General features: G+C 40.1%; 1 long non-coding RNA gene across 2 annotated transcripts in view; it reads left to right on the top strand.

The window, feature by feature from the left end:
* LOC121930991 overlaps positions 1-25322 on the top strand; it is a 140591-nt gene that overhangs the window by 114183 nt on the left and 1086 nt on the right. For both annotated transcript variants that reach the window (XR_006104053.1, XR_006104052.1), the window contains exon 4: positions 10355-10441. This is a non-coding gene — a long non-coding RNA (uncharacterized LOC121930991). The remainder of the gene's footprint in view (positions 1-10354; positions 10442-25322) is intronic.

Here is a 25322-nt window from a genome sequence, read left to right as displayed (position 1 = left end):
AACCAGCGGCGATTATAGAAAGAAACTCTTAATCAATGCAGTTGTGAGGGACAGTCCTCAGAGTCCTCCCTCAAAGCCATGTGCCAGATTGGAGGTCATTGTGAGGTTATCCTGTCTGACTTTCACAAAGATACCCATCCAACTTGGGTGGGGGAGAATGCTTGCAGTTGTGTCCATGTGTAACAGAAGCCTTGTTAAAATAAGTTCCTATATCCTACACCTGTTTTATACCACACCCCCTTCCCCAGCACAAAAGGCGTTTTCCTATTTTAAGCGCTTTGCATGTCGTCTACATTCCCTTCTGTCTACAGTTGGGCTGGTGTGTATGGCAGACCTGCCTGTATGCCCTACTCTGGGGAATGTCCAAGAGCTAAAAAAAAGCTGCGGCAAAACAGATGTCCGCAATTCTTGCCAAGCAATAATTTCTCTGTCGACCAGTTAAAGCTTCATTGACTAATCCAGACTTGCAGTGCAGAAGAGAGACCACATAAATGTTGTAGCCTTATTAAGTATGATTTCTCTTGGAAGGTCCTTTTATCAGGTAGCCATGTTGGAAATTGCATTGTACAACTGATCTAAGAACAGTTTTACTTTAAAACAGATTTAAAGGAACAGACTGCTTATATAAAAACTGCATGAAATAGTATCTTTTCCAACATGCAATCAGTCCTCATTCTTCTTATTGTTTTAAACATTTGTTCAGATGTTGCACTTCTTTAGGTGTTATCTTGGTGGCTGTGACTAATGTAAGTTACTCAGTGGTGAAATCAGTACGTAGAGAGATCTTGCAGCACCTTTGAGACTAACTGAAAGAAGAAATTGGCAGCCATGAGCTTTCGTAGACTTCAGTCTACTTCCTCAGGTGCAGTGGTAAATGGTTTGACTTCCTAAGAAGAGATTATTCTCGTTTCATACAATTATATTGTACAACAGGCTGTAGCTCAACAGATTACTCATTATTCCATCATTTTCTCTTTGCCAAAACTATCTGTCACAATAGGATTCACCATGGCCAGATGTCTCAAGCGCTTATAAGTTGGGGCCTGCCAAGTGGTGACTTTTTCTCTTGTGTGGGTAAGCAACAAAAACAAGAAGCTTACTTGCCCCTAGTGGACTGCATTCTGCTGAGTGAATCACATTTTAGACTGATCTAGTATTTTATTCAATTTTAAATACTGGAAACAGCACAGTGCCATAGTGGAAAAATGGACTATTTAAAACTACTCAACATGCTAAAGAGAAAACAGCCTCTAGCTGATGGCATCTAAGATTTAATCTTAAAACAACTGTAAAAAAATAAACTCCAGTAAATTATATATACAAACAAAAATCCATCGTGACACCTTTATTTGGCTTCTTCATCAGGCAAGATGTTACAAACCGAACAGGAGGGGGAGAAACAAAATAATTGGAGATGTTAGTCAGATACCTGCATGTGTTTCAGTCCTTGTAAAGATGTTATGATGGGGAGGATGCTTTGCAGGGAGGTATGTTTGTTTTTAAAAAAATCTTGAAGCAATTACTTCTAATTACCTTTCTTAAAAACTTCAAATGGCCACTCTTTCTTTCTCTAATTCTATTCTACTTGAAGTTCCTGTATTTTTCACCTTAGTGTTGCCGTTTCCTCCCACCCCCACCATTTTAAAATATTTCTATAAGAAAAACTTACTTTTAAAAAATTCTACAAGAAAGATCTGAGAAGTGTGGGAGGAAAGACAAGGGCCTCTCTGCTCTTGACTGAGCATTCTGAGTGTAGATGGGAGAGGTTTGCTTGTCACAGTAAACCTACCTGTGGCTACATATTTAGTCTAGCCCAGTGTTTAGTTTCCATAAGGGTCCATCAGAGAATTGCATAGAGCAGACAGTCCTCTCTCTATCTCTCTTTTTCTTTGGCCCTCGTAGCTCATGGTACAAGTTAGGGGTGGCATGGGGATCAGTCATTCCACGTAAACGCAGCACCCCTTACTTGGACTATCCCATTATCTCTTATATAGAAGTATGTTGTATTTTCAGACTTTATTTCAGTCCCTTCCCTAATTATTTCTAAATTTGGCTTTGCTTATTTCAATAGCTGGATTGATATTTTCAGCAAGTCTCTCCCCAAATCTGAAATTAAAGTATACCATGATGCCTTTTCACATAAACCCAAATTCTCACCCAGTCTCATATCTAATACTCTGTCTAGCCTTGAAGGAGCACCTTAATCATCAAGACCTGAATACAGTTACTAGTAACTGTCGTAAATATAGAAAGATAATGGTCTGTAATAAGACTTCTCATCACTTCAGTATCTCAAGATAACATCCACCAGATAAATCTAAAGCCTGGGTTTGTGTATTGGTGAACTCCTGTGTAGGGCACATTTATCCCATTCTTTCAAATAATTGAACCTTCTAGGACGGTTAAGCATTTAGGCCTGTCAGTTCCAGATGAAACAAACCTATAAATGCTTTATGCTGTCTCACAGTTTGAGACTTTCAACACCATTTCCCTATGCACAATGCTCAACCAAACCTTCACCTTGTCAAAGCAGCATTGCTCACCCCCGAGAGGTGTTCAGAAATCCTCTTCACTATGGGATACAACATTGTGCTCACTGGTCCTCTTTTAAAAGCACACAAGAGAACACAACTGGAGCAAAGCAGTTACATTCACCCACAAATCCAGTGTTGTGGTATTCTGAAGTTTCCACTTTACTGTTGTTGTATTTCGTCCTCTCTCACACACCCATCCATGCTGCTGCCATTTTCAGGAGGCACTTGTATAACAGACCAGTACAGGATAGAATGGTGAATGTAGAGGGTGACTTATCTTTCTTCCTTGTTGTTCTAGGTTTAATTTTATCACCTACTGAAAAAAATGTTCCAACAATATCCCAAGAGGTTATTGAGACAACTGAGAAGTAGAAGGTCTTTGTGCAAGATAGCAGTTCTATGAACCTGGAAGGGAATTCCAGTAGATTTCAACTGCAGTACAGTGGGAGCAGGTGTGGTCTCTTTATAGAGGCACACAGTCCTTATTCCATATTCCCATGTGAAAGCTGTTGCTTGGTTGGTTGGACCATGAAGCAGAAGGAGATGCTCTGTTGTGGTATTATTTGGCGATAAGCCATACTTGCTTGGCATTGGTCACCATCCAAATGGCTGCATTCAGCTGTGAAGTGCCAGTCAGGCTATTGGAATCCACTGTTTCTCACTGGAACTCTGAACTCCATCCACTCAGAAATAGTTGACCACCCTCCCCATCTGTGCTTGCACTGTTGCTTTATCTCTGTATAAAAGGCAGGTGTACTGAGAGCCGCTGGTCTTGCCAAAGAGTCTCGCCAAATCGTTACAGCATTTGATTTACTGCTTGCATGTGTGAAGGGATCACATATCTAGAGAGTTTAGGAGTAGTCCCTTGTGATACAAATCACTTTTCCTATTATTGTGGCGGGGCGGGAATTATCCCACAACAACCCCCCCAGGTGCATTCATAATGCATATACACTTCAGGTAGATGGGGACTTAGAAAGGTTCAGTGTAATTGATCAATCATATATTTTAATTTACATCTTTCACTTATATTTTGTTCTTTCCTTCAAGAAATTCCATGTGGTGTATGTGCTCTTCCTCATTTTATCCTCACAACAGCCTTATGAGATCAATTCAACCAACAGTGACTGCCCCAACATTACCCCTTGACACAACCTAAGCACCGTTGGCATTTTCACCACCTCAAAGCAACTTTTTCCTTCCACTTTTCTTTTCATCTCTTTGCAAAATGGGACAAAATTGTTCACAAGAAGGCTGGTATTGAGAGGATGAGTAGAGGCTGGATGATTGTGCTCTTTCTTGTGGAAATGCATCCACATGGACATCACCTACTGTTGATGTCCGGCAGCAACAGAATGTGAAAGAACAAACCCTGGTTTGCAGTGAGAGAGGGTTGCTGTAGCAATGGGACACATGCTTTCTTTCATCTGCAGTTTTCATGTCAAATTTTGAAGAAAGCAAACATTTTATGATGCACCGATTTGTTGCTCTAGTGCCCTATTACATGATAGGCTGTTAATCACTACATTCTGAAAACTGAGCTTGCAGTGTGGTTGTTTTATAGGCTATTACTCAGCATGTAGTCATGCACTGAGTCACCTTTGTGGTGGTTGTCAGCCACAGTGCTTTTTCTACTAACAAAGCACTGGTGAGTTGTATAACAAACAAGAAAAATAGTACTCTCTAATCTTAACAATAACTTTCTCTGTGAGAAATAGTGACTATTTAGAGGAGTTCACTCATGAGTAATAGTTACTCCAGATCTGCCTTCTGCTCATAATAATTATATGAGGTCCAGAAGTGGAAACAGTCAACTTAGGTATTTTCAGAAGCCACTCTCTTCCTTAAACCATGATCAGGCAGGATGGAAATGTATTTTGGCAGCCTAGCCACTTCCCTTGTGGTTAGCATCAGTCTTTGCAACCACTAGCTATGATATTACATATAAAACCTAAAGGTTTATTTCATAATATTGAAATCTGATGTAAACTCTATGGCTCATTTTAGATACCCATTGTCTCCTATGTGACCACCTGTAGTGGCAAGGAGACAATAGGGAGTCATTGAGCCAGTTTATCCACACGTTACCTATACATACAACTGCTGTGATTTCTGCAATCCAATAAGTTGTTCCTTTGTCACCAGGAGAGGAATTTATTTTCAAGGAACAATAAGCAGTGATTTACAGACAATGACATTCAGCTAGTCTTCCTGATTTTGTCTTCCATTGAAATTTATTTTATGTTTCACCTGAAGATGAACTTACAAAGTTCATTTTGAAATTCCCTAAAATAAGTGACACTCTAAAGATGTACAGATGATCAGAAAACTTTTGGGTAGTGTTATCCAAATTCTTGACTTCCCTCAGACTTCATTGTGTATATTTCACCTGAGGAGGAAACTCAAAATACACTTTGATGTTTTGTTTTTGTTTTGTTTTTTAATATATGGAACATTTCAGTGAAAATTCTAAGAGGAAATCCTTTGGCTCGATCATTTTAACTAAATATGTAGTTAGACTTTTAAAGTAGACATGGTATTTTTATATACCTGGAATGACAATATAGTTATTGGGGCACTCTCACTGGTGTACTAAGCAATTAAATATTCATTTAAATCTCTATGGGACCAAACACATTCGGTCTCAAATAGCATTTTAGGCTTTTAGAACAAACAAATGAACTTAGGCTTTTAGAACAAACAAAAAGGAAATCCATAAGCTTCTCACAGCAGGAAAAAGGAAAAGCCTATAGAATTGTGTCATGTAATTACGAAAAAGGGTTCCCCCCTCCATAATCTGGTTGCTCATACCATCAGCCTATAAGATTACTTATGTAGCATGTTTAAAAGAGCGACAATGACTTCCATTAATCCTAAAGATAATCTTTTGGTATTTTTGATGCACTGTGTTAATAAAGAGCTACTAGCTGGAAGGCTTGGACTAAAATATAATTAGGGGCTCTGACTTGAATATCACACTCTAGAGATGTAAGATAAAGGGAGTTGTATATTGTATGTTTGGATTGTACACTTAGTATTAAGTGAAGATATGTTTATATATTGGCCCCAATTAGTGATGTAAACAATATTTTTAAAAATATCAAGAAAGGTTATTAAAGCACAAGACACCTTGTTTAAATAAAATAAAAAAGCCTTGTTAGCAGCATGGAGATTTTATTTTATTTTATTGTTTTTTTGCCCCTACATGAAACACCAGGACTTATTTTTTCTTCAGCAGCCACAAAAGGTTGGGTTTTTTTGCACAAAAATTTTGTATTTCATCCTAAACATGAAACCTGCCATAGAACCATTGGCTGTCATGTGAAAGGGGGAGGGAGAAAAGTACCTTTTAACTCCCTTTCCCAAACTCCAGAGGCCTTTTCTGCAGTGCTAAAAGTATCACACATTGAGCATCATGAAAGATCTCTGACACAGTCACCAGAGCACATCTTAGATGTCTAGACAGGCAGTCGGACCTGGTGTAAGGCACAATATCTCTCTGTGGTGATAGAAAGCTCAAATTTGGGACTTCCACCACAGAACTTCTAGAGCAAGCGAGACAAAGTATAGCATAGCCCATGGCCCCCCTTTTACAGACCCTAAAGCTCTCTTCAGAATCACCTAAGGTCCCCAAATCCATTTTTTAAAAAATTGGTCACCCCAGAAATGGAATAACCGCCAAATTTGCCATAAAAACATGGCTCTCCCTTGGCGCTCAGCATCAGAATTTGGGAGTATTTCAGCTGCTACCTGGAACTGGAAATGACAACATGTCATTCCAGGAGCAGTGAAGTAATTGGAGGAGTGGAAGGGGAATAGCTCCGTGTCCCTTGCCAGTTGTCCATAGCTGACATATAGGTATATAGTGGGAGAAAGAGAATTTTGGAGAGTGGAGAAAAAGACAAAAAGTACCCCTTTTCAGTCTTAGTGAAACAAAATCCGGGTACAGCTCATAGAACGTTCATTCTCTCCCTTCCCTCCTTGTCTGCACAGATAATATAAACTGTTGGGGATTTGCTTCTCTTCCCCCACACCACTTTATTTTCCTTTTTGTTTTTAACTTGTTTTCTTTTACAAACTGTGTAAAAGCCATTACCTTTTTGGGAAGTGGCTGTGTTTCACTTCCAGACTGAATAGGCACTGATTCACCCATCTTTGCTGAGAAAGGCAATTATTGTCACTTCAGAGGATGAAATATGAAATCATATAGCTGACTCATATATAAACTGTTAAAAGAAAGTAATTTTAGTGTTGTGAAAATATGTACATGTTACAGAACTTTTTAATTTGGTGTTGTTTGGCTTGGAATAAGCCTGGTTTTCCCATTGGTTTGACTTTCTTGTCTTTTCAGGCAACACTGCTATCAAGGGTGTATTAGGACTGGACACCATTTAAAAGTAGCCAGCACTGCATTAGTGGTTTTCATATTGGACTGTGACACTGGGGACTGGGGCTGCATCTGAACTGCAGAAGTAATCCAGTTTGACACTGCTTTAATGTCCATGGATTCATGCGATGGGATTCTGGGAAGTATAAACAAACTACACTTCCTAGAATTCCATTGCATGGAACCATGGCCATTAAAGCGGTGTCAAACCAGATTATTTCTGCAGTGTGGATGCATCCAGTTTTCAATTCCCTGCTCAGTCATGAAAAACCACTGCATGACCTTGGGAAAGTCACAGGCTTTTAGCCTCAGAAAACCCCATGATAGGTTCACTTTGTGTTATATCCATATCAGAAACAACTTGAAGGCACACAACAACACAACATTTTGAAAAAGAATTAATTGCTTCACGCTGAGCCATTTGTTTTTAAAACATTTATTTGTGAATAGATACAAAATAACATACAAAAAAAGTGAAAATGAAAAAAGAGGAATTAACACCTAACTTTAGGTTACCTTAGGTCAGTGGTGGTGAACCTATCGCACGCGTGCCAGAAGGGGCACTCAGAGCCCTCTCTGTGGGCACACATGCCATCACCACAGAGGCCCTAGATTTAGGGGGGAAAGGAGGGAAAAGCCGCATGTTTCTCTCAAGCTCACTAACCATATGGACCCTGCCACCTCCTCCGCCAGTGAGGCAGTAGTGTCACGGGGGGGGGGGGTTCGGGCATGTTCTCCATGCACCACCCCATCCAGGAAAAGGAGGAGAGGGAGCGCACAAGAGGTGCACAAGATGGCAGCTGCTGGCAAGCAGCGCCAAGGAAGAGGTGGGTTGCGTGAGGGACGGAGCCGCTAAATGAGCCTCTCTCGGCAGCATGGCTCATGACAGTTGGGTGAGAGAAGGGAGTGTGGGCATTTCATTTGTCAAGAAGAGAGAGGGAGCATGCGCTGTCACCCGGTGTGGGAATGCCACTGAGTTTGGGCACTCGGCCTCTAAAAGGTTTGCCATCCCTGCCTTAGGTTAATGTACAACCAGAAACCAGTACTCTCTTTAAGTTTTAAAATGTTGATTTATATATGCTGGATGGTTTATTGCTCTTAAAAATATAGTAAAAATATCTAAATAGGAAGTGCTTGGGTGCAGCTTGGTTGAGAATCATCTTTGTGATCTCTCAAAAGGAAACTATTCCACCTATCCATAAGTGTTCTTTCTAAGTAGAGAGACCAAGATAGTTCTTATGTGTGTAATGCAGTTAAATGCTTTGAAATGCTAACAATTGGGACCTAGTGTGGTTGTACTAGTTTGTTTTTCTATAACAGTTTACAAGTAGCCATTCCTGTCATTGCATCTATTTTATAAATGGCCACTCTCATGGCTGCCATTTTTTACAGTATCTCATAACACTTGCTTGACATATTAGATAGTCCACTAACCCCCAAAAGTTGGGTATCTCTGATATGAATAACATTTAAACATGAGTTTGCCTGCTGCACAAAAGTCCTTTGAAGTTCTAATTGGCACTAAAAGTTATTTTTATTATTCTGCTTTAAGTTAGAGGCATTCCTTTCTTTTGGCTTCTTTAAACCTATTGTCAGGCATCAATGTAATGATTGTAGATGTGCATCATATTTTTGTTTCAAACTGATGGATAGAAATACTGGATAAGTGATGGGTTGGGAGAACCCAGGTTCAAAAGGACCAATTCATATGTTAGCTGTTTCCACATTTTAAGTTGTATGTGTAATGAAAAGCAGCTGTAGAGGATGGCCAGTAGCAGGGGGATCTGTTTAGCCCCTTCCCTGCCAGACATGTGTCTGAAACCACACCAACTGGTCTCACCTAGTTTCCCATTTATAAAGGAAAAGATAAGCCTTCTCTTTGTTTTTTCCCTTGGGAAACGAAGCAGTGGTGGGCTGTTTTGCAAAGAAAATTGCCAGCAAGAAAAAGGTTAGACACCAGTCTCTCCTGCCAACTCTGTTAGTCCTCTGTGAAACCTGAAGCTACTGACAGTTACTTTGCATTAAAAAAAATCAAAGAAATAACACATCATGTTTGTCACATAGCTAACTACTCCACATCTTTCAAGAACACAAGGGGGGTACTTCATGCACACCAGCCTAAGCTCTTCTGGAGAATGTTGGTATGAAAAAGTGATAAATATTGTTGAATAAGTCAGTTCTGGTTATCTATTTTAAGGTAATTTAACTTCCACCCATTATATTTATACACACTGAAAAATGTATAGAGAAAAATGAATTTCACTTTAAACAAATTTTCTTCCATTGTTCAGTGACACAAAGCAATTTACAAAATATTTTACAAACTTTGAAATATGCTTAATGGAAGTGGGGTGCCTTGTGCTGGAAATGAAGAAGAGTTCTGGTTGTTGTTAGTATCTCATCATGAAACCAAAATAAAGTCTCTGTTTAGGATGGCAAAAGAGACAATATAGAGAAGGGTTTCACACCTAAGTAATCAAAGGTAACAATAACAGAGGAAGCCATTAGGACTCCTACCAAGACAAGCGTTATAATGAAAAAAGCAATTTCAAAACAAGTGAAATGACGAAGGAAACAAGCACTCAAAAATGAAAGCCTGTTTTTAAAAAAACATACAGATAAATGTGTGTGTGTTTTCCCCCACCCACAACCATCGCAATGAGTATGCAGTTTGAATGTTGTTGTTGTGTGCCTTCAAGTAGTTTCTGACTTACAGCAACCTTAAGGTGACTGTATCATGTGGTTTTCTTGACAGGTTTCTTCAGAGGGGGTAACCTTGCCACCCTCTGAGGCTGAGAGAGTATAGCAATAGCACTTACATTTGTATACCGCTTTATAATGCTAAGCATTCTCTAAGTGGTTTACAATGTGTTAGCCAATTGCCCCCAGCAAGCTGGATACTAATTTTATTGACCTACGAAAGGATGGAAGGCTGAGTCAACCTGGAGCCCTGGGATCGAACTCACAAGCTTTTGGCTGCAGTACTGGCATTTAACCTCTATGCCACTAGGAGTCTTATGTATAACTTGCCAAAGGTCACCCAGTGGGTTCCCATGGCTGAGCATGGATTCCAACCCTGGTCTCCAGAGTCATAGCCCAATACCCAAACTACTACACCATGCTGGATCTCATACTGAATAGGAATGCTCTGGTGGCTCAGTAGTTAAATGCTGGTACTGTAGCCACAAGGTTGTGAGTTCAATCCCAGGGGCTCCATGGGTGACTCAGCCTTCCGTCCTTTCGTAGGTCAGTAAAATGAGTACCCAGCTTATTGGGGGCAACTGGCTTACAGATTGTAAACCACTTAGAGAGTGCTGAGTTCACTGATAAGGGGCATAGAAATGTAAATGCTATTGCTAAATGCTGTACTGAATAGGAACTCAAAACAGTTTTGATAGGACTAATATCTTTATTTAAATCACTTTTTCTACAGATGGTACTACAGCAACACACGTGATCAAGTACCAAGTGTCCAGAGGAGGGTGACAGAAGATAATGAAAGGCCAGAAGAACACATCCGGTGAGAAAAGGCTGGAGTAGATGGGTATATTTAACCTGGAAAAAAATTGATTAAGAGGTGACATGATAACCATCTACAAATATATGAAGGGCTGTCACATAGATAATAGAGCAGATTTATCTTGTTTGGCTCAAGAGGATAAGACCAAAACTACTGGGTTCAAATTGCAAGCAAAGAGATTTTGACTAAACATTAAGAACTTTCTGACCAGTGCAAGATATTCCACAGTAGAAATTACTGCTTTGCAACATGATGGGTTCTGTTTGTTAGGTTTTTAAGCAGAGGCTGGCTGGCCATCTTTCAGGGATAATAATAGCATTTCCAGAACTGCTAGAGAGTTGGACTAGATTTATTTCTGAGAACTTTCTGATTCTACAATAGAACATAGTTTTAAAAGATGTGTATAATTATCCCATCTGCATCAGGTTCAAAGGATAAATGCCCTGCCAAGGCTTGTGGAGAAATTTACCACACATCTAGAAACCCAGAGAAGCAGAGGGATGTTAGGATTCCCCTAACCACATGGCAAATGATTAATTTTCTTAAGTGGCCACAAGCACATTAGCTGTCGTCATCCTAGTAGATGGGGTAGTTTAATGGCCCTTGACTCGGGTTGTGTTGCAGAACCAGCAACGGAAGAAAGTATGTAGAGAGATCTTTTAGCACCTTTGAGACTAAGGAGCTTAGTGCACAGCAAAATAAAGTAGCTTACCACTCCTGAATTCATGTCAAATTCGGGCTGTCTCCTGGTGTTATTGCATGGCTTTTGCCCCCAAAACCACCATCTGGGTACAGCCTGGCACCAATATTGGTCCCTGAACTTACTTCGGCAGCCATTTTTCAAAGCCAGAAAGCTAATGTGGCTAGCACATGTTTGAAATCTGGAACAGAAGAAAGATAGACATTTTATGGCATAGTGACCTGAAGAGTTTTAAATAATTATAACCACCTGCCACATGCAGCTATTTTTTTTCCTTTTCTTTTTAACCAACATGGGCATTTTGGAATTTTCTTAATCAGAAAGTATTCCAAAGTTCCCAAAGGATTAAAATGTTCTAGCTGAAATTATAAACTTGGATATGAACTGATAGGGTGGGAGTATTTTTTTATGAATAGCTTTATCAAAAGTTTTAAAGTGTACATATGAAATTTCAGTGAATTGTGGAGAGAATGATGTTCCCTACTCAGAATTCAAAAATGTATCCCCAGTCAAGGAATTGGCTTCGTACCTTCAGTGATGTCAGCATATAGCCAAATCTGAACGGCTACATAATTTTGTCTCATCATCCTGTTCATTACCTGATCCTTGATTATCTGCTGTTATACATGTAACTAACCATGTGACAGACAGTCTAATTAAAAATAAAAAGTACACTGGAGCAGTGGCAGATAATAAGAATAATAGCTTGGTGTATTCTCAAGAAAAACATGCTTACTCTGCCCCTAAAATCTCTACATTTTGAAATAAAAATAACACTCAGTGCAAACATTTTTCCATTGCATAGTTCATCATGTCAAAAAGATTTGCAACAGGTGGAACATTTTAATGATTGAGTGGGTTGCAGAAGCATGTTTAGAAAGAGACAGTTGAATTGCAGGTTAACTGTAGTTAGCCCATAGCCCATGACCTCCATAAACTGCTGTGATTATTTATTATTATATTATTTGTTTCATTTCTTTGGTGCATTTTCTTTAAAAAAGAATCTAGGTGTTTTATAGATAAAAGCTAATAACACTAAGACAAGATATAATGTAAATTAATACCTCCCAGTGAATTATAGGGGTAATCATTTAGCCTAAAGCAGATGTTTAAAAATCAGACAGTCACATCACATCAAACGCAGTGTAGTAACCTGATGCTGAGAAGATAATAACAACAGGGTCAAGAAACATCCCTAGGCAGAGATTTCCATGTACTTGGGGGTATTTTTTCAATGCCCTCTGAGCTTCTTTCCCCTAAAGTTGACCTCACGATATGGATAAGTTCATGATGGGGAAATTGATCTGTAAAGTACTGGGGTCTTAAATTGTATAAGTTTGTATAGATTATAATTACACTTTCATCATGAAATGTGTTGGCAGCTGTAATGTGCAGCTGAGCTAGAACAAGTGTTAAATTATCAGATCTCTTGGTCCAGGTCTACATGATCAGTCTGACCACTTAATACTTCACTAACTGTATAACCCCCACCAAAGAAAACCCTCATAAAGGTAATCTAGAGGTAACCAGAGCATAGGCAACTGAGGCTAAGCTAATACTGACCAAATAGGGATGTACTTGAGTATCCAGCCAACATTAATAGAAGGCACTCTGTACAATGGAGACCACTTTGTGCCTCAGGTGACAGTAGTACTTCCAGGATAACTCCCTGGATCACTTTCCTTCTGGAGGATTGTAAGAATGGGTTGAGTACGAGTCATCCAGTCTAATGAATTTGCCTGCAATAGAATCTCTGTCTTGTCCAAACTGAGTCTCAGATTATTGACCCTCATGTAGTGCAGTGATTCCCAAACGTTGGTCCTCCAGATGTTTTGGACTTCATATCTCAGAATGATAGGTTTGCCTTAGAGTTGTCATAAGCTGAAAATGAGTTGAAGACACAGGACCAATAACAACAATTAAGGGTTGAAATTCATCTTCTTTATTTCCCGTACTCTGTGCATTAGTGTAGAACCATCTAAGATAATGGATCATTCTCTCCAGCTGCTTTCATACTGTTTTTTTCCTCCCCATCTTGTACTGTTGGCCCAATTCCCTGTAGAGCAGTGGTCCCCAAACTGTGCTCTTTAAGAGATATTGAATTTTATCTCCCAGAAGCCTTAGCCATGTTGGCCAGTAGTCTGGGATTCTGGGAGTTGAAGTCCAAAATCCCTTAAAGAGCAGAGTTTGGGGACCACTGCCCTAGAGCATTGAGCCTATTATTTCCAGTAATTGGTATTCCTTTGCCCTATAGAATACTGACTCCCCTCCATGACTCAAGTTATAGCCCTCCTGATCCTAGCAAATATACTCTTGCCAGCTGCAAATCATCTCTTTCCAAAAGTCCTTGTTTCTGAAAGTGCAGACCAGTGTCCAAGAAGTCATCTATGGAGCCAGTAGTTCACTTCCAGTATTCTTCTCTCACTTCCTGGGTCATGTTGTTCAATAGAAAAGAGTGATGAAATTGGAATCTGTGCCCCTAGGTCCTACAGCTTCCAGAAAGTATCCAGAGCTTCATAGTCACTTGCAATATGTTGAAAGCTCTATCCTGCAGTACCATTTGATCCAATGCAAGTCAGAATGAGGTGGTAACAGTTGGTGGGCTGGATGAGTTGTGACAGTTTTTCTGTTATGTCATGAATGTTCTCCTTGGAAGACAGTACAGCTCTTGAGACGTGGCACAATACACACAAGAAAAAGCTTAGCCAATCAGCCTTAACCCCCCCCCCCCCAAAAAAAACAAGCTCATCTTATTCTGCCTCTTCTAACAATCCCACACAAAAATCTGTTGTCTTCATCGTGTTATTTCAGCTCCAAGCTCATTGAATTGTGATGTTCTGGTGTGTGTGAACCATTGCCTCCATATTGCAACTTCACATGCAGCTGGTGAAACTGTGGTGGATTAAAGATGAAAAATCACAGCCATAATTACAGAAATAATAATAACCACATATAAGAGCCTTCATGTGGTCCATTTGCTTGGCAGCCTCATTTAAAAATGACCCACCAGCAGCCCTGCACACTCCTGGAATACCAGGAGGCTGCTAGGAGGCATCCATTTGCCCGCTGTTTTGCATTTCTCTTTTGATAGAGCCCCAGGCAAGATCCAAATAGCTCCAGGCATAGCTTCCATTACACATAAAAGCTTTGGCCCATTATCTGCCATACCATATGCCTCTTTAAGGTCACGAGAGCCACTGGAATAGCTTTAGATGTAGGAGAAGGAGTTCCAGGTGTAAAGAATGCAGCTGGGTAGCATTTGTGTAGCTGGTGAAAGCTCTGTGGATCTATTTGTACGATTATCTAACTTCCTATGTAAAGTAGTGATGAAGTAATGTGTTCTACACACAAGCACAATCTGTGTTGTATAACCTGATGATGAATTATCTGACAGTGACATTAATTAAACCAAAAAGTACTGTATAGCCTTTCTTTCAATTTTCCTTTTTAAAAATCATGTCCACCTCAGAATGGCAGAATGAGCTAAACTAGCTTTGAGGGAATGCTAGTTCGAGGAGATGTTCATTCTCTTTTTGAGATAACACAGAATTCTTTTATGACCATCAGCAAATTCTTTAATGTTATTATAACCTTCATTTTATGTGCTTAATCATATAAGAATTCTCTGTATAAAAGTGAAAATTCTAGTCTTTGATGGTTTCTGTTAAGCTAAGAACTAAATCAATACCAAATATTTTTCTTGCTTCAGTTATTAAATGACATACTCCTAAAATGTTACTGGTGGATTGCAGCTAGAGGGAAAATGCAAAGTATAATTACAGTTAGCCTTGGTATACACTGTGGTTTGGTTCCAAGACCCCCGTGGATACTAAAATCTGTGGATGCTCAAGTCCCATAATATACAACCGCCTAGTAAAATGGTATCCCTTATATAAAATGGAAAAATCAAGGTTTGCTTGATTTACATATTTTAAGATATTTGCAAGCCTTGGGTGGTTGAATCTGTGGATATGAAGGGCCAACATTACTGTATAGGTATAATGAGAACTTTACAAGATACAGTGTGCCCGTGTCATACACAGGCACGCTTTACGCAGCTTTCAGCATATGCTGAAAGCCGTGCGGGGAGGAAGGGGTGGCGCGTCCCATAGGAACTAATGGGGTGTACGTCCATGGCACACCCACACCGCCGCACTGCCACATGCATGAACTCCATTCATTTAAATGGGGTTCGAGCATATGTGGAATTTGCTTTATGCGAGGGAGTTCAGAACGGTCCCCCGCATAAAGCAAGGGCGTACTGTGTTTCCATTATTATTATTATTATTATTTGGATCATTGTTAAATATGAAGTCTCATAGATTGTAATCTAAACTGGAAGTCAGCTGCTAATTTCATTTCCAATAAAAATGTTTATTGGGTAATCAGAGATTACCAGGTTAATAGCAAAAAAAAATTAAGGGAAGAATTTTTGGAAAGGTTTTTAGAGTAAATTTGTTTCATTTCTAGCTCTGGCCTTTTATTACCTGGTGAACTCTAAAAGGCTGGGTTAATATAGAAAATTAAACATAACAGAATTGTAACATTGTACAACTCAGGGTAGTGATAAGTGATTATCAAAAAGCTGACAAAATTAAAAGTCTGTTAAATAAGTTGAAATACAGTGGACCCTTGTTATACACTGGGGTTTGGTTCCAAGATCCCCCGTGTATAACAAAATCCATGGATGCTCAAGTCCCATTAAATATAATGACAGAGCAAAATGTTGTCCCTTATTAAAAATGGAAAATCAAGGTTTTATATTTGAAATTTATACTTTTTTTGAACATTTTCAAACTGTGTATACTTGAATCCGTGTATTTAGCTCTAGCTTCAAACAACACTTTTTATTATAATAACATATCTTATTTACAAATAACACTTTTTAAGGGCAGTAATGGTGTAGCCAGTGTGGCATAGTAGTTTGAATGTTGGACTAGGACACCGGGGGACAAGGTTCAAATCCCTGCTCAGCCGTGAAAACCCACTGAGTGACCTTGGACAAGTTACATACTCTCAGCCTCAGAGGGAAGCAAAGTGACACACACCTCTGCAAAATTCTTGCTAATAAAACCCCATGATAGGTTAGCAGCTTGAAGGTGGTGCATGACAAAAGTAGTGGACTGAGCATTGGACTAGGACTCTGGAGACCAGGGTTTGAATCCCCACTCAGCAATGGAATTCCACTGGGTGACTTTGAGCAAGTCACACTTTTTCAGCCTCAGAGGAAAGCAATGGCAAACCCCCTTTGAACAAATTTTGCTAAGAAAACCTCATGATAAGGTCACAATAAAGCCAGAAACAACTTGAAGGTACACAACGACAACAACAACAGTGTCTGATCAAGAGGTGGTTAACGCATGAACCACTATCATAAAATCTCCCTTCCCTAGGAAGCTGTGCAAATGATGCAGTCGCAACAGCTGGTCAAACTCACTCCAGGCCACATGGCCTTTCAGGAGTAATGCTAGATCAAAACAGCCTCAAGCTGCAAGTCTGGGCTTTCAGAGGGAGTGCAAGAGGTTTGTTATATCTGTTGAGAGTAAATAAGTGGTGATAATTTAACACCACAACATCACCGAAGGCAAAGGGGGAATGGTCTGCTTGGAAAAGTTCTCAAGTTGACTTTTGCCCAAAACAGGTTTGAAGATGGCCCAAATAAGGCTTGTTTCCATGTTATTCTTCATCATGGAGTCCTTAGACTTCACTGGGTTATACTCAGAAATGGATAAGATATTAGTCACCTTCACACACCATCAGACTGACCATGGATTAGCATGCAGAAGTCTAGTTTCACAGTTCCTAAATGCAATAAATATGGGCAGAGCTTGCATGAATATACAGATAGGAGATGGGTGACAAAGCACATGCCTGCAGTGCGAAGGATCTCTGGTGCAATCTCCAGCTCAAAGGATCCCTGGCAACAGGGCAAAAAATAAATAATTAAAAAATCATGCTTGATACCTTGGAGAAGCAGTGCAAGCTAGCATTGGCCCAACAGCAAAGAGTGGCTTTTATTTTCATAAGAACAGAGAGAGAGAAAGAACATATTTAAACAGATTTCATGTCTAAACAGCTTTTTGCTGATGTAGCACACTGCTGCACTGAGCGCTTAATTGCTTCTCATTCATCTGCAAGACTGGGTTGTGACATCTAGCGGTCAGTGTGGGGAAAGTGCGGATTGGCATGTTGGGTTAATTATTAGAGGGCAAGGATTCTACATTGTATTCATAATGACTTATGGGTTTGCAAATAGGGATGTGCTATACTTGATTGCTGAAACCAAGGTACAGATCCTGAAGGCCCCAAGGATGCTGCCTTTTCTCACCTTCAGCCTCTACATCCAGAGTTTAGGATAACAAATACTTGCCTCCTTTACATTACTGAAATAAATACAAATAGCTAGAGGGAACTTGGAACACTAACCTGGTGAGGGCTAGATGTACATACAGAGGTCTAGCTGGCCTTAAAGAACAATTAGCAGGCTCTGTGGAGGACAACTTCTCAATAGGAAACCTATCAAGCTTGAATTACAAAATAAGGATTCTTTTCAAAGTGAATCTCCATTTGTTGTGTGCGTGCTTTTCTTCGTTCAGCATAACATTTCCCCTGTTGCTTTCACTTATGTAAAATTAGAGCCTTCAGCAAAAGAAACATGAATAATTGACACTGAGAATACTGTTGAGCACCATGGTAGCAGTGATATGAGTGCTTTTTTATACTTTAAACTCTTACTTGCACTCCTTTAATAAAAGTTTAACTACAAAAAAACTTTATTACACACACACACACAGAGAGAGAATGCAATTTCAATTTAAGAGCTACCAAATGTTGCCAGCAACATTGGTTTGCTGTTGCATCCCACAGTGTGCTTCTTTGGGAAATGTTTTGCATCAGATCTTTCTGTTTGGATGAATGGACTTCAAGCATTCTGTTCCCCTCTGAAGAGGACTGCACCATCTCTCTGGTGCCAAACAAATCCCAGGTTGTTCTTCTCTAACTTCATAGAATCATAGAATCACAGAGTTGGAAGAGACCGCAAGGGCCATCCAGTCCAACCCCGCGCCATGCAGGAAATCCAAATCAAAGCACTCCGACGGATGGCCATCCAGCCACTGTTTAAAGACCTCCAAGGAGGGAGATTCCACTACACTCTGAGGGAGTGTGTTCACTGTCGGAAAGCCCTTACTGTCAGGACATTCCTCCTAATGTTGAGGTGGAATCTCTTTTCCTGGAGCTTGCATCCATTGTTCTGGGTCCTAGTCTCTGGAGCAGCAGAAAACAAGCTTGCTCCCTCCTCAATATGACATCCCTTCAAGTATTTAAACAGGGCTGTCATATCACCTCTTAACCTTCTCTTCTCCAGGCTAAACATCCCCAGCTCCCTAAGTCATTCTTCGTAGGGCATGGCTTCCAGACCCTTCACCATTTTAGTCGCTCTCCTTTGGACATGCTCCAGTTTCTCCACATCCTTTTTAAATTGTGGTGCCCAGAACTGGACACAATATTCCAGATGGGGCCTGACCAGAGCAGAATACAGTGGCACTATTACTTCCCTTGATCTAGACACTATACTTTTATTGATGCAGCCTAAAATTGCATTGGCCTTTTTAGCTGCTGTGTCACACTGTTGACTCATGTTCAACTTGTGGTCTACTTGGACTCCCAGATCCTTTTCACATGTAGTTTCATTCAGCCAGGTGTTGCCCATCCTATATCTGTGCATTTCATTTTTCCGCCCTAAGTGCAGAAACTTCATCATGGTTGTAGCCATGCTGTCATAATAAGTCTACCTGTTCCAGTGTAAATATTGCATCATTTAAGAATTGTTCTTTGGTAAGAACTTGATCAATTTGGAAACAACAACTCAAATCATTAGTAGTCCTAAAACAAAAATTCCATGCAACTTATTTTTGGGATAATTTCTGCAAAACATATGCTGGTTTATCTGTTAGGTAACACACATGAAATTGGGCTGGAAAATTTTTAAAAAATCTTTATTTTTAGTAAATTCCAGGATTAAAGTAATCAATCACTGACAAAGGATGGCCATAAAATGTGTATAGATTTTATAAAAAGGCCTGTATCTTTTTCATAGCTTTGACCATTTCTCACTTTCTTTTTCTTCCTCATGAAGCCATACAATTTTAGGTAATTTTTTCCCTTCAATACATTTCTCTCTCCCCACTCTTCTCATCTCTTTTTTTAATCTATTCTCCAAACTGGTTTTGTATCACTTCTACGTCTTAGACTGAATAGCTATCCTTGCTTCCTATTGAGATCGCAGAAATGCACACTAGAGCTCCTGTCATTAACTTGTATATGCCACATTTTACCAGTATTAGGCATATGAATAAAGCCCACTAACACCAAGACAGGGCCCCAAACCAACCAAAATTAAGTTCCACTGACTTTAATCCACTGGATGGATTGAGAGTTATGCGTATACTTTTCATTCTTTCACTCTCACTCAGTCACGCAAACACACACAAGGAAATCAATGTAGACTAAACATGTTTAGTTTTAGCCAAATTGTGGTCTATTTAAATCCAACCTCTAAGACTGTATGTGAAGAACTCTATCCTGCCATATTGTGTCTGAATATCTATGTAACCTGATAGAATTGGACTGCAAGGTATGTTTACCAAGCATCCTAGTGCTGCTTGTTAAGAAGTATGAAAACTCTCTTCTTCCAGATATGACAAAATGGTAGAGAAGGACAGTACTAGGTCCTAGTGGATCCATGACATGGTGCGTCAAACACTGCCTCACTAGCGCTGCCAGCGATGGTCACTTCCATGAAAGTCTCCACTCCAGTAGGTTCTAGTTAGCAGCAGGTGGCTGATTCTAAAATGACATTGTCATAGATCCAAAAGCACTGTTGCTTGCAGTGTTGTTGGGCAGGTCCAAGTGGTGGCTGGAGCTGGTGGCAGTGCTAGGTGATGGTTTTGTTGCAAGGGTAATGGAAGGGTTTGAGTTAGCCCAGTGGCCTTTCCAAGGCACAGGTGGCTCCAGCAACTGCTCCTGTACTCTGAGTGCCAGGCCTAGGAGATTTACAGGAAAAGAGGAATTGCTAACCAAGGTCAAGGGCAGACTAGATAGTAGTCCTTCGTTTACTTTTTTTTACAAGGGAAAAATTATTAAGGAGAAGAAAAAAAGATGGAATGGCTGTATGGTCCCTTGTAACTGAAGAGCTCTTAACTGCTAGAGTCAGGTTCTTTTTTAAAAAAAGTTGTTGTTTTTTGTTTCATAAGAGGTGATATGATAGCTCTGTTTAGATATTTTAAGGGATGTCATGTTAAGGAGGGAGCGAGCTTGTTTTCTGCTGTTCCAAAGAACAGGACCTGGAACAATGGATGGAATTCCGCTCCGGGAAAAGGGATTCCACCTCAAAGTTAGGAGGAACTTCCTGAGAGTAAGGGCTGTTCGACAGTGGAACAAACTCCCTCGGAGTGTGGTGGTGTCTCCTTCCTTGGAGGTATTTAAGCAGAGGCTGGATGGCCGTCTGTCGGGGATGCTTTGATTCAGATTTCCTGCATGGCAGGGGGTTGGATTGGATGGCCCTTGTGGTCTCTTCCAACTCTACTATTCTATTCTATTTTGGCGCTCTCTGTCTTTTTCATTCATTACTTCTTTCCTGGCTGTTCAGGAAGATTAGGAGCACGTTCCACACTAGTTGTCTGCTCAGGAATAGCCAACATTTGTTGACTCTCTACAGGGCAGGACCATCTACAGAATTTTTCGTGCAATCCCATACAGGTTTGTTGAGCCTTACTCTGGGGAAATGGGTGTAGGGTTGTCATAAGTTCATTGTTTTCTTGTCCTTGAGTCTTCTGTTTATTTTTAGACCACAGAAAATCTTGACTGGGGGAAAGAGTGGAATAGTAGCTAAATCTCACTTAGGTGTGAGTCTTAAGCTTTTGAAAAGGACCCCAGTCTCAACATGTATAATAATGTATCAAGCAGGTGGCCATATTTTCATACATCTGTTTCAGCACACCTTCATTACTATGTTTCCATCCCCATTTTATTAACATGTATGTTTTGATTTAGCTTTTTAAATTTCCACTAAGATTTCTTTTCTTATATGTCTCTTTAGACGTTATTGAAATATTTGTGTGTTGGTGCTTATGGATTTTTTTTTTTTAAATTTTAGCTTTGAGGATTGTTTCGGGATACAGTACAGTATCAGATTTGGGCCCCATTCCCACTGGCCCATTTACCATGGATGGAACTAGGCAGATCTGGGTCCCCCCCTCCTGAATCTCTCTAGAAGCAAGTGCCTACTATAATTTACCTTAATCGGCGTAATTTAACCCTGAATGCCATTGCAGCTCTTTGCGGAGAGTTCACATTTGCAGGTACCGGTTCAAAAGAAGGCTCCTTTGCTGTCAATCAAATTCAGTTCTACTTTCGTCAAAGGTGACATTTCCTACAGCAGTTGGGCAACTGGATGGGTGCTTTCCCCCTCCTTTTTAAAAAAAAACCACTGGTGGCAGTGTGCACGTATTTTGTCAAATTTAAAAACCTCCAGGTGTGTGTGTGTGTTGTGTGTATTTGGGTCACTACAGATTATGGATCTTCCTCTGCCTCCGTTTTCAACCCCAAAATGCAATCTAATGCCATATCTGCATCCTCCCTCCTTGCAACCCCAGAATAGCTCATAAATATACAAGAAGAAGAAGAAGAAGAACAACAACAATAATAATAATAATAATAAATTCCTCACCTTGGAATGCCATCTCTGCATCCTTTGCTTTTCCTCAGCCACTCCAGGATTCCTTACAGACACATACAGTAGCAAAAGCTTTCTGTATCAATTTGCCAAATTGAAAGAGAAACATTTGTAACATTCGCATTGTAGCATTCACATATAAAAAGTATTTTAGAAAAAAAGCCTCTTGCAAAGTGAGGTGCAGTGCTGGGAGCAAGCTACTGAAAGCAGACACATTCTATCTATCTATATATGTTTCCACCTGTAGACCCATAGTCTGTCAAAATAAAAATACAAAAGAGAGAGAGAGAAAGCTGCCTGCGAGAGCGAAGGCATGTTCTGTTCCTTGCCCTCCCTCTGACCTAATTCCCTCCCCTAAACTTGACCCTTCGCCCTGTTCCTTCCTCCTCCTTCACAATTCTGCCCTTCATGGCCCCCTTCTTTCCCCCTGTTCCTTCTTCCTCCTCCTCCTCCTTCACCCCAATGAAGGGGAGGCATTTTCTGCTCTCCCTCTGACCTAAATCCCTCCCCTGAACTTGACTCGATCATGATCAGGGAAAAGTTCATATTTGCCAGATCCGTTTTTTCTCAAAAGATACAGCTTTTACTACGCTTTCAAAAGACCCGCGCCAAGGTGGATTTGCCCCTGAACGGATGTGAAAGCCTCATTTTTTGCTTGTGGAAGGATCGGGGCCAGTATGAACTTCCCGTGGTTAATCTGGGTTCTGATCCAGGGTAAAAGGTAGTCTGAATGACCCCTTGGTCACCATAGTTAGTGACCTTTATCAGGATTGAGATGAAGGAATTCTAGATGACTTGTTTATCTCCTAGTGGGATTCCGTACAATTTAGCACAGAATTCTTGTGGAGCAACTCCAGATATGCATGTGAGGGCACTGACTGATACCATTTCCAGTCCTGCTTTCAGAATAACTATTGGATAAGCATTGGGAGACCTCTTCTCTCTGGCTGCTAAGTTGTGGGATCCTACAAAGTTCCATTTTGGTTGCCACAGCATATATACATATCTGTAAGGAGCTATTGCAAACTATCATTTGGAATTTCAGGTCCATATGTAGAGGAAACCCATCTCCTCATTCCATCTGAATCAGGAGGGGCTGTGCAAATGTTAGCCTGGTGTCTGGAGGCAGTAATGTGCTGGAAGAGTACCAGTGAACTGAAGAGAAATCCTGACAAGATGGGGATTTTGTAGTAGGGTAGAGATCCTTGGTGACAGAAACTGGGAGGCAGCCTTTTCTAGAGAGGGTAGCAGTCCCTCTGAGCAGGTGTATCATTCGGTATTATATGCTGCTAATCGGGAAGTACCCATAGTCAAACATGAGGGATTCCAGCTCTTCTTGTATGGGGGAAAGGAACTTGCACAGCAAAATAGGCAATGGAGGTAGACTGAAGTAATTTTCCATTTTATAGTGCCACTGTGGGTTTCAACCCTGGCCGTAGCAGTGATTGAGGGCCAAGCAAACTAGGTGATACCAGTTGCAAAGCCTGGAGAAGTTACTGTTTTGGACAACACCTAGCGGCATCTCCCAGCCAGCATGTTGTCTCAAAAGTAATTTCCAAGTTGTTGTTAAGTGCACATGTTTCTTAAAACATTATTTAAACAGCAGAGAAGCCCAGTTGCCATTAAAATAGGAGAGAGGACTAATCTTTCCTTCCATTCAGCAATCTCAGTTCATACATATACACATGTACATATATACCTTACTGAAAGTTGCTATTTACCCTTGCATAGAAGTTGCCACTGAGTGGTTCTTCTTTGAATTAAAAGTTGTCAACCATATTTATGTGCTTCATAATTGCCATGTTCTGTTAAATTCCTGTTTCTGGCAGTGGTTAGCCTTTGGATTGTATATCTCTCCTACCTTAAAACTGTCATCTTTTCTGTTACATAACAGCAATAACTGGCTTGGTGCCTTTTAAGGAGAGACTGCTGAGGTATTTATTAGCCTCAGTTCCAGTCTTCCAAAGAGCAAGGGTGTTGTTCATTCAGCACTGAAACATTGGAAATTGGCAGTGGGAGGATATCAGTTTTCCTACTGTGGAATAGATCTTAGATGGACTCTGCTCATGCCATTCTGGTTTATTAAGCAACATTTTAAGAAGTTAAAATAAATTTACAAGCACTTAAAAAACCTCAAAGTAATTGGTTTTCTCCCTTAAGCAAAATGTTTCATAACGGGCACATTAAGAATTAATGTAACCAAACATTTTTATTGTTGACAACCACAGGACAACCAGGGTTAAAACGTACGTTTGTCATTAATATTTATGATGGCGCTTATGACTCACCTGTGAAGCAATTTAATACTGCTTTTTACTAGCAGAAAAGCTGAGATAAAAGATTTCTCTGCTGAATACTCATGTGAATCTCCCACAACCTTACTGCATGTTATGCTCTTTCTGAACATTATGTGTTGTTCTGCTAGACACGAAGAATCACTAAGCTTGTTTTTCTCAGTATATGTTCAAATTTGGGGTCTATGTACAACATTATAGAATCATAAGTCTAAAACACAATGCAAAAATAAGACCATTTTAGCTGCCCTGGCTCAATGCTAGGGAATCCTAGGAGTTGTAATTTATTGTAGCACCAGAGCTCTATGTCAGAGAAAGCTAAATGTCTCACAAAACTACAGTTCCCAGAATTCCCTAGCATTGAGCCAGGACAGTTAAAGTAGTCTCAAAGTGGATTATTACTGCAGTGTGTTTTGGACCATAGAATGACCTAATCTTAGCCCCAAATTATAACATCAGGTGAGTCCAGCAGGTGAAAGTGTACCTTACCATAAATATGGAAATAGAAGTAAATAACTATTTTCATAAGTAGTGCCTCACCATTCATTGGCTGGTCAATCAGTTGGTCTACTTGAGTTTATTCTAATTGGTTGACCAACTGATGTTAATATCAGTGATTCAATGGGTCTGTTCCTACTTGGAACTAACAATAGGATTGGGAACTGATTGTTTCTCTGTTCCTGTAATGGGTTTACTCTACTTGAGACTGAAAGCCAGCATGGTGTAGTGCTAACCTTGGGCAAACTGCCTCAGAACAAATCTTGCCAAGAAAACTCCATGATGGATTTGTCTTCTGATCATCATAAGTTGGAATGACTTGAAGCCACACAAAAACAAAAATGTTGGCACTACCAACAGGATTTGGAGCTCATTGTAATAATTTCAGAATACTAGGTACGTAAAATGGCATATTATTGAATGGGAAGGGAGGATTTGATCTACGACTGTGCATTTTCAGGAGCAGTTCTCTGTTTCTAAACAGATGTAGTTCTGCTTTTATGTGATGCCACCTGGATGGCTTCTCCTGTTGAGTATTGCATTCTGTACTGTTGATAACACAATTTATATGTTCTTATCATGTATGCATGTATCTATCTTAAAGGGGTCACTTACATCACAATATCTGGGCAATACACAGCCTGATACATTTAT

This window comes from Sceloporus undulatus, chromosome 5 (genome assembly GCF_019175285.1).
Source record: "Sceloporus undulatus isolate JIND9_A2432 ecotype Alabama chromosome 5, SceUnd_v1.1, whole genome shotgun sequence".
NCBI classification, from domain to species: Eukaryota; Metazoa; Chordata; class Lepidosauria; order Squamata; family Phrynosomatidae; genus Sceloporus; species Sceloporus undulatus.
Note: the sequence above shows the minus strand (reverse complement) of the source record. Positions and strands in the feature narration are given on the sequence as shown.